The following is a 9,883-nucleotide window of genomic DNA, read 5'->3' on the forward strand; positions in this document are numbered from 1 at the left end:
AAGACTGTATGTGTGTGCACGTTAGAGAGGAAATGAGAATGAGTGAGAGAAGTAGTACGGCAGGGTGTTGACTTGCAGAGTTTTCTCCAAGTCACAATTTAATTGGACAATTGTGCAGTTTAACCTCCGGCTCCTGGGTTCAGAAAGGCATACAAAGCTGTCCTAGAATGGACTATTAAGCAAGAAAAGGGTGGCAGAAGTACTTGTTTTGGCTGGTTTGCATTGCATTATTTTTCCTCATGAGAAACTCTTGTGTTCTCTCATGCAATATGACATAGCATTCACATCCACTCTGATGCATCTGGGTTAGCAAAAAGCTCTTTTAGAGAGATAATAGCAGCTTTGGATGGAGACTGAAAAAGAAAAGTGCTGTGTAGTTCAAAAGTTTAACCTGAATTATTTCATAGCTTTGAGACTGGTTTGTATTCATAATCATTGTTGGGGAGAATTCAGCAATAAACAGTCAGGCTGAGCCACAAACATTACAAAATATATTTTTTTAGCTAGATTCACAGCTAGCTGGCCAGAGCACAACACAATCTCCCCCATTTTCATCAGAGGCAAATCTCCACTTGACCCAATGGAGGCTGTCCAGTCATAGCATTAGGGCTGCACATAGCTTGGGTTGAGGCCTAGTTTCTCTTGGGACTGGGGGGATGGGGTCAGTTTGGCACACACAGATAAAGAGTTATCAAGCACTTACGTTAGGTTCCAGTGGCAGCCAGACCAAAAAGGTTCTGCAAAATCTTGTCAAACGGCATCACCCTTATGAGCCGTGCACCATTTGGTAATGCCATGGAATGAACGCCTGTCTGCAGTTATTAAATAACACAAATACTGGCCACAGTGCCCACTGTTATGCTGCAGGCCTGATGTGGAATTAATCAACCAACACACCAGAGAAATGTACTCTCTGCAATAATGAAAACAGGTTGAGAAATATTTTTGTAAATGCACTGAGTAAAAATAATGATGTAGAACTGTGAGACTAAAAAGCGCTTTGGGCAGACAAAGCAAGCTCCCAAAATAGACCAATATGGTGTGGTGTATTACCTCACCCCCACTCACATCAGCAAACGTGTCCATCCTAATCATGCATCCTAAGCCTTGCTGACATGTCCCACTCTGCTAAGCTAGCAGAGAATACTGGAGTTTTCCTAGCTTCTTGCATGCAGGATAGAGCCAGCAGAATGGTCGCAAATTGTAGGTCTAAGACATGATACTTTAAATTTTTTAAAGACCGCTATTACAGCGAATCATGTAGTTCTAAAAATACTCCTGCCTAAGCCCTTTCCTTAGTTTTTCTGAGCTAAATTAAGCCCCAGACCCAAGAGTGGTGGTGGCAGATATAAGATAAGTCAGGCGACAACAATGATGGTCTTTTTGGAAGATCGTTATAGCTGCTTATAAGTCTACTCATAATAATAGTACTTCAACTTGGCCTAGTCATGGAAGACAAGATAAAGGCTTGCAGATTTTACATGACAGCTAGAGACAGTTGTAGCTGGACACAACAAGGTTTGAAAAAGGGGGGGGCTTGAGAGGCCAGCTCATGGTCACAGCTGCCTCACAAGAGGACTGGAGGCACACATGTAATGAAGGGCTATAATCAAGTTGCTTGTGCTAACCTCCCACACCCAGTCAGGCTGACTTGCCAAAATGCCTCTCTTATGACACAGGGTTTTGTATGCTTGAGGAAGAGAACAATGAGGGAAAAGAACAATCAATTTGATGCACAGGAAAAATTGTATTTAACAACCACACACACATATCTGGGTTTTGGTATATATCAATGTATACAACTTGTATAGTAAACAAGTTAAGTCACAAGTCATGCTAGCAGAAAGTCTGTAAAATACAGTACTCTGCAAAAGTAAAAATTAGAACAACTAGAAACAAAACATGGGTTTCTTTGCTGCTCTTCTTCTACATAGACCATTCCTCATCAGGCTTTTTCAGACTATGGAAGGATCAACTTGGCATCCAGATGAAGCTGCCAGATGCTGAGCCAGGTCCTGGACTTCTTCCAATCTCTCAAAGAAGAAACCTTAAGAAAGTTTTGATTTTGACAAGTCTTCAACTCATAGTTTTGTCCTTAACTTCTTCTGTATTCCTGAGTACACACTCAAAATGTGTCTGTTGTGATCGAATAAAAAGAATAAATAAATAAATGTATATATGGTCATAATAACATTACCACAAACTAATCTAATGGTAGACTTTTGCACAGTATTGTACATGAAAAAAGGTGAACCTCAGGTGAATAAAAGCTGGCATGTACCTCCAGACACTAGCAATGAAGCACAGTAATTCTGATATGCGTGATATTTTCAGTGTGAAATCTTAAATGGGTGACAGCTGGATCCTACCTCTCGCCAAAGATTTCAACCAGTTGGTCAGATGAACACAATTTTCAGCTGTGCAAGGTGGCAAGTGAACAGCCAAAGTGGCGCACTCACTAGGGAGGTATTTGTTGATGAGACATCTGTTGGGCCATGACTTTCTCGCCTCTGAGACAGATTTCAGTAGACCAAGGCCATGACTCAGGTCTGCACCAGCTGCTGGGTCATGACTAGATCTATTTCACATTCTTTCCTGTGACTCTTGTCATGCTCAGGGTGTATATACAGAATTTTCATCAACTCCAGAACTAAATGCAGATAAAGTTTCAAGATTTAAAAACATTGTTAACCCCAAAGGGAAATCACCTTTACTTGTTATAGCTGCTATATGTTCAAATAGAAACAACCACAACAAGAAAAGAACTACACCAGTGCAAACACAAAATAACTTATCTAGATAGATTGTCTAACAGAAGTCTAAAATAGTCATGGGTAAAATGCAGTGCAATAAAGAATGACAGAATGGCCTAAATAGATTATAAAGATTATAATAATGTTCAAGAGCTTTGATTATGACTTTATGTCAAGGCCTTCATGAACCTGGACAAGCAGGAACTGAACAGGAGTGTTTTTAAAACACACAAAAAAAAACCTAACAATTAATTTAAAAAAAAAAGATGGTTTAGGGCTGTACCTACTGTGAACATGAACATGAGGGTATATGCAGTTCTCATGACTGGGTAGTTACATAACATCTTATTGCTACTTGTATATCAATCCTGTTACCAAATATCTATATTGCTTCTCCCTCTTGTTGCAAAACTCACTGCAGAGCTGCAGAGTTTTTCAGAGCTGCAGAGTTTTTCAGAGCTGCAGAGTTTTGCTGTCTTTTGAAATCATCATTAAAAGCAGTACATGTGTGCACATCTACTAGTAGAGAAGAACTGGAGGTAGAGATGGCATAATTCTCCTCGTCATTTGAGACAGCATTTCTATATTAGACATGCTAAACCAGATCACTGCAAAACATTAAGCCTGACAGCAACGCTTTAATATTTTATGCACCCTGCTACTGTGGCATAAACCACCAAACTGCTCTAGCGCCGGATAAACTGACAATTCTCTAATATATTTTTTTCAAGTAAGCCTTCAGATGGAAGTCGAGAAAAGTTCATTGCTTTCGGCAGAGAGTTGCAAGAGATGCTGAGGTGGATTAGTTAGTGGGGAGGAGAAATGTGTGTTTTTCCCTTCAACAGGTTGCCCTAGATGCAAAACAAAACCTGCCAAGACTTTCTCTACTGGCATCAATGGTTTCAAATTTTGGAAAATATCATAATGTCTGTCTCCTAGGTATGTAGAGCTGACCTAGCACACAGCTCGTAAACAGTGTCTTGACAAGCCAGATAGGGTTGGTGGAAAACCATATAGGCACATATAAGTCTGGGGTTTGTCATGGTTTTTTGACAGCAGCAGTGTAGGGTAAACTGAATAACTGTGACAGCCACATGAACCCAAACAAGAAGAAGGGGAGGTCGCGTGCCACACACTCTTAAGACTTTACTAGTTAGATAATAGCTGGGACAGAAGAGGCTGACCAAACCACTGTTTTTGGTGCTAATTAGCGTAGGCCCAGGTTCTGGAATGCCACACGCCGCCCTATTCTGTTTGCCTTCTGTTTATTTTTAAATGAAACAATTCAGGATTCAACTGAAACGGGAAAAGATTGCATTGCACACCGCAGCATTAGAAGAGTTGTGAAGCAAAAGCTACAACAGGCATAGAGAGGTCACATAGTTGTAACTACTGTAGCCTGTTTTACATTAAAGCTGATGCCATAGCTTTACAATTCCTCCTTTTAAGGTCACATGTAATTGTCAGACCATGCCGCACTAATCCAGCTAAATTGGAAAACACACTTTTTTCCCACTGTACTGACCTTATTCTCACTAAAATATTACAAATGTTATCCTAAACATGCTAGACAGAGACTGAATCTGAAAACACTGATTCTGTCTTGTGGTTTCACCAAAAAAAATTGAAAAGGGTACCAAATTTCAATAAATTTATGGTTTTGACCAAATTGCTCACATACTATCTAGGAAAAAAGGCTCTGAGGTAGTGTTCAAGTGTGAGCATTTCATTCAGATATTTGACTGAAAATTAGAGTGTGTATATGTAAAAACATGAGTTAAACTGACCTGAAAATCTAGTGGTGGTGCTAATAACACGATCATCCTCTGTGTGTCTCTGTGTTTGGCCGAGGACAGGGCTCGGTTCCTCCACACAACAACGAGCACACAGAGTGGATGGATAGCGGGCCAGAAAGGAGATGTTGCACAAGTGACGAAAGAATAAAGGCTCTGCGGGTAAAAAGCTAATAAAAGCAATTTATTAAAACACCTAATAATATGAAAAGGCTTGCAAAGAAAGCTACTTCGTATGTCCACTATCTTAAAACTGAGTCTGACAGTACACACACACACCCAAACCAGCTTCCCTTGCCTGTACGTGCCCAGGAGTGAATCACATCATTAGAGGGGGAACAACGTAAAAACGAATAATGTATTATTTATATATTCTTTATTGTTTTAAAACCTTTCCCAGTACATAATGTCAAGCATACTCTATATAAATTACACCTAAAAAAAGGGGGGCTCACTGGGTGACTAAATGCTTGAATGATGAAAATCTGTCCTGTACATTTATACACTGTAAGTGAGAATAGAGAGTGATTTGTGACAAATTAAGTTTCAAATTACGTCAAATTTATGTCACATCATATGCAAGGTCTTTTAATAGTTTTTTATTATACAACTGGCTACCAGCACAGCCCTGAAATTCAGTTCGACTTAAACAGATGGGCACCTGCCTTTAGCATGAACATGGCCTCGTCTGGCTCACACCCCCACCCCACACCGCACCCTGTCTTTGACAGCCACATCAGCTAATTGTCAAGAGCAGCTGATGTGTCCTTCCCCATGCCTCCATCAGTTTTACACACACACACACACACACACACACACACACACACACACACACGCACTCAAAGGGATTTGTGCAAATTCATGAGAAGACTCCTGACTAATGTCTCAATAATCTTTTGCACAGCTCTATAAAAAGACACGACTGTTAGCAATTTGCTTATAACTGACTCGGCCTGTCTAAAGGAAGCTTGTTGTCACATTACATATGGACCTGTGCCATTCAGTGTTTAATAAAGGCCAAATGAAAGCAGAGGACAACCTAATTTATCCACTCAAAACACTGAACAGATTAGGTAGCTAAGAATATTTGTCTCTTTCTTAGCTCTTTGATTTTTTGTCTAGAACATCTCCTGTTTCACAACCTGTTTTATAAAAGCTTTTACCCACCAGATGAGGCCTAACTTCACTTAGGCCCAATTGTACATATTGTACAACAAGCATTTATCATGTCATTACCTGTGTGTTATCAGTCTACAGCTTCAACAACCATTCTGTATCAGTCCAATAGCTTAAGTTAGTTAACATTTACCTTTCACTGGGTCAATCTGATAAAAATCATAAATACTAAAATGCCCTAGATACCACTATGAATAAGGAAGTGTGTCACTTTCTGTTCCCTCTCTCAGTTGCATGGCCAATAGGTTGAAGATCAGCCTACCAGATTTAAGTACATTTGCAAAACAGGCCCTGTGCCCTTTGAACAAAAGTGTTGCAAGACACTGCAAGGTATGGCATCCCGACCAAAGACACTGTGGCAGTAACTTGTACAGGAAAACAGCTGCTAAAAGGCACTTCTTTCCTCAAAAGATCTTATTCGATTTAACTGCCATCAGTTTGACACTACTTACTCAGCATTATGTCAAGAGGAGCAACTCTATTCTGCAAAACAAACGTGTGTGAAATGAGTTGGTGCGTTTTCAGCCACACTACATCTACATTTAGTCATTTGGCAGGCGCTTTTATCCAAAGCGGCACAAGGCACAGACGTAAGGTGGTCTTGCCTAAGGAACCCTCCTGGATTGAGGCCACAGCTGGGATTCGAACCCCAGAGGGCGGCGATCTTACCACCACACCATCCCCACTACAGGATGCTCTGCCAAAACTACGGATCGATTGGAAGGACGTGCAGGTGCAATGTGATAGTACGGGATAAGATTGTGGTGATGCGTGCTTGCGATTGCGTGGGTCGGCTTCTTAAAATAAATCTTTACAAACGCCACACTTCGGGAGCAACACACGGCTCATGCGCTCTACACACGAGAGATGACATCATGTTTGGGTCAGCTTGGGTTTTAGTGCTCAGCTTGCCATCTACATCTGCCATTTCGAGCGCGTCACGTTAGCCTACATTTACTTTTACCGTCGGTTATTTAACCAAGCACCGTCCTGCGTGCATGTTATTGTAGCATCCAGGTCAGGGAGGACTTCTAAGATAAGATATGCAACGCTGTGACGCGCAGGTTACTCATTTTGCGTTAAATGAGCGGAAGGCTGAATTCAAATCGAAACCGTACAAACAACAACAAAAAAAAAGTGTCAATGATGCAGATAAATGCTTCACCGGCTGACGCGTAGTAAATGTAGTACAGTGTGGCTCGGGACGTGGAGTGGTCTCTACACCGTCTCCACAGAAAAGCCATTGTGACTGTGCGTTGATAGTAAAAATCCCACTCACAACAATGTAGGATGCAATGGACGGTACCATAGTTATTTAGTGTGTGACCCACTCATCCAGCCTGATCCACGCTGCGTGACAGTGCACGAACACAACACCGGAGACAAGTTCGCGTGGCGTCCAGCCGCCTCGTCGTCTGTTATTTATTTATTATTCCAATACGAACCGCTCCACACTCCACTCCACTACAACCTGTCATCCATTTGCTCTTCATACTCACCCCCTGAAGGGACAAACCAAGCGGCAAAGCGCCTTCTCCTCTCCCCCCCCCCCCCCCCAAAAAAAAACAAGATCAGCGTCGACTTGTTTTTACAGCAGGTGCAGACGCACGTCCATCAACACACACACACACACACACACACACACACACTTCGCTCAACAAAACCGTTAAGAAAGCAAACCTACGCACTTCACCCCCGGCGAGCCGCCGCTGCTCGTCTCCGTACTCGCCACCTCGGAGTAGAGTGGCGTTCAAACAACCAGTCGAGACGGTGGTCACTTCCAACTTCAGGTGGAAACGTCCGAGCGCCTCTGCTCGTTCGTGGGTCCACTTTTTTTGTTCCAGCGCTCCGGCAGTTAGCTAAAGTAGCTTAGCCGTTAACGCAAGAGGAAGTGTCACCTCAGCTTCAGAGTGCGAACCGTGAGCCGCGAAGAGGGGACAAACTGCGAGAGCAACGCGACAACACATGAGGAGAGGGGGGGGGAGAAAAGAAAGCAGCCTCACCTTTAGTAAAACACCGTCCCGGCTGGAAAGCCAACGCGCTCCGGTGGCATTTAGTCCGAATGAGGAGACGTCGGAGTGACTTTGCCGAAGTGCTGTCAGTTGGGTCTGGACTTCCTGAATGACGGAGCAGCGGGAGCTCAACCCCTCGCCCGCGTTTGACAGTTTGACAGACGAGCGGAAATAAAAGTTGTGTCGCGTAGAGAAGGATGTGCACTTTTACAGGCTGTTTATTGTTAATATTATTTAGTATTTGCACACAATATATATATATATATATAACAAAATGTATTGCTTTGCAAATCTAATGAAAAAACACACCGTTTTACATATCCCATATCCCAAATATCAGTAATGCTGCTTTACAGAATAAATACTAATAAACAAGTTATCATCAGCCCTACACATTATTTGTTCTGCACTTCATTAAAGATGTATGGACTGAGTCATCCCGATTCTGTTGCAACTTCTGCGACGACGATCCAGCTCTTCTCCGTGTTTTGCTTAGTGCAATGCTGTCACCTGCTGTTTTATCAGAGGAGTTAAACTATAAGGCTGCTAAAGGGCCACTTCACTGCTTTTCAACTTGTTTACGAGTTGAAACTGTTCTAGTTTGGAATGCATGAATGCTTTTCCTGTATTATTACATCATCTAGGGGAGTTTACAGTTTAGATAATGTAATCTGGAGGCAATCTTCTCCATCATATGGATGACATCAACTCAAATAAAATAAAGTATGTAAGGTATATGTACTTTACTTGTCTATTTCCATTTTGTCTTATTTTTATTCTTACTTTAATTGGACATTTTTGACATGATGATGTATATAGATGTATAGATATAGATATAGATATATAGATATAGATTTTATCACTAACTGTCAGACAGGCTTGGCATTTCTGAGTAAGTACTTTTGTACTTAAAGTAAAATTTAGAGCAATTACTTAAGAAGCAAGTATTTCAAATTGACTGAAGAATTTTAAGTGGCAACTTTTAGTGAAGTACATTTAAGGCAAATTAAATTAGGCTGGTCCGTCGCTGATAATGTTTTTTAATGTAAAGTCTAAACATTGAAAATTGCTGAGTGTTTTTGTATTATGTCTGTTTGAAGTCAATGCGACCCAACTCCTGACACAGTGGACTCTTAATAGAAACCACATAAAGGCTGCAGGTGGCTTTATTTCCTTTACTCTTGTTGAGAGTGAGACATCACTAGACTTAGTGATCTCTGCCAGTGTCTTGTTTGACAAACAGTCCAAATATATTCTATTGTAGAGGTTCTCTGTTGGGGTGAGATCTAATTGCCCCTAGCCCAGAGCCACTCCACCATTGCCAGAGCTCACATGGGACTCAAAACCACAATCCCTGGGTTAGGTCACCATGTTTCATCAATTTGGCTGGGAGTGGGATGCTGTGCAAAAGCCTGGTAGTAACAATGACATTATAATCCTCTTTACATAGGTTCACTTTCAATAGACAGGGGAGAGCCTTTGTGTAAAGTAAAATCAGGAAATAATGTTTGATGTTATCCACTGTAGCTTACAGTGCAGCCTTATTGTTTAGGCCATAGAGGCTGGCCCAAAGATATATTTAGATCACATGTTACCTAGAAAAATGGAAAATAATCATAACTGAAAAGCTCGAAGTAGTGAACTGTCCTTTTTCACTTTTATTTCATGTATTACATTAACATAGATGCACCTGCACAGGAGTATTACTACAAAATGGATTCTCCTGGTAAAACTGTGTAAGCTGAAATCATATCTAACCTTGAGAAATGCTCATCAAACAGAAATGTGTCCCTATTTAAATATCTAGTAAAATTATTACAGCAAATGAATTATTATAAGGGCTGGTGTGTGTGACTGTAATCTTGATAAAGTCAGAATAGAATGAAAATGCTTTTGCAAAACCTACTTCAATATTACACCATTGCACCAACTGTGCTCTAGCCTACAAATGGAGTAGATGTCGGTGGAGGGATTTGTTGGCAGATGTTAGCACTGACTGTTGTTTGACACTAAATAAACAGATCGATGAATGAAGGGGCGACCGTGGCTCAGCTGGTAGGGCAGCCCGATTCATGGCCACATGTCGAAGTGTCCCTGGACATGACACTGAACCCCGAACCTTTGGAACCCCCCCAAGAGGATTAATAAA

At 41.4% G+C, this 9,883-nt stretch overlaps 1 protein-coding gene across 2 annotated transcripts in view; it reads right to left on the bottom strand.

Moving 5' to 3' along the window:
• taok3a (TAO kinase 3a) overlaps window positions 1-7,857 on the bottom strand; it is a 55,228-nt gene extending 47,371 nt beyond the window's left edge. The window contains exon 1 of one of the 2 annotated variants that reach the window (XM_026342786.1): window positions 7,726-7,857. The gene's annotated coding sequence lies outside the window, so the exon portion shown is untranslated. Of the gene's footprint in view, window positions 1-7,410; window positions 7,557-7,725 lie in introns of those variants that run through there. The other variant, XM_026342787.1, reaches the window with a different exon arrangement.
• Between the last annotated feature and the right edge of the window lie 2,026 nt (window positions 7,858-9,883).

Source organism: Anabas testudineus, chromosome 9 (genome assembly GCF_900324465.2).
Source record: "Anabas testudineus chromosome 9, fAnaTes1.2, whole genome shotgun sequence".
NCBI classification, from domain to species: domain Eukaryota; kingdom Metazoa; phylum Chordata; class Actinopteri; order Anabantiformes; family Anabantidae; genus Anabas; species Anabas testudineus.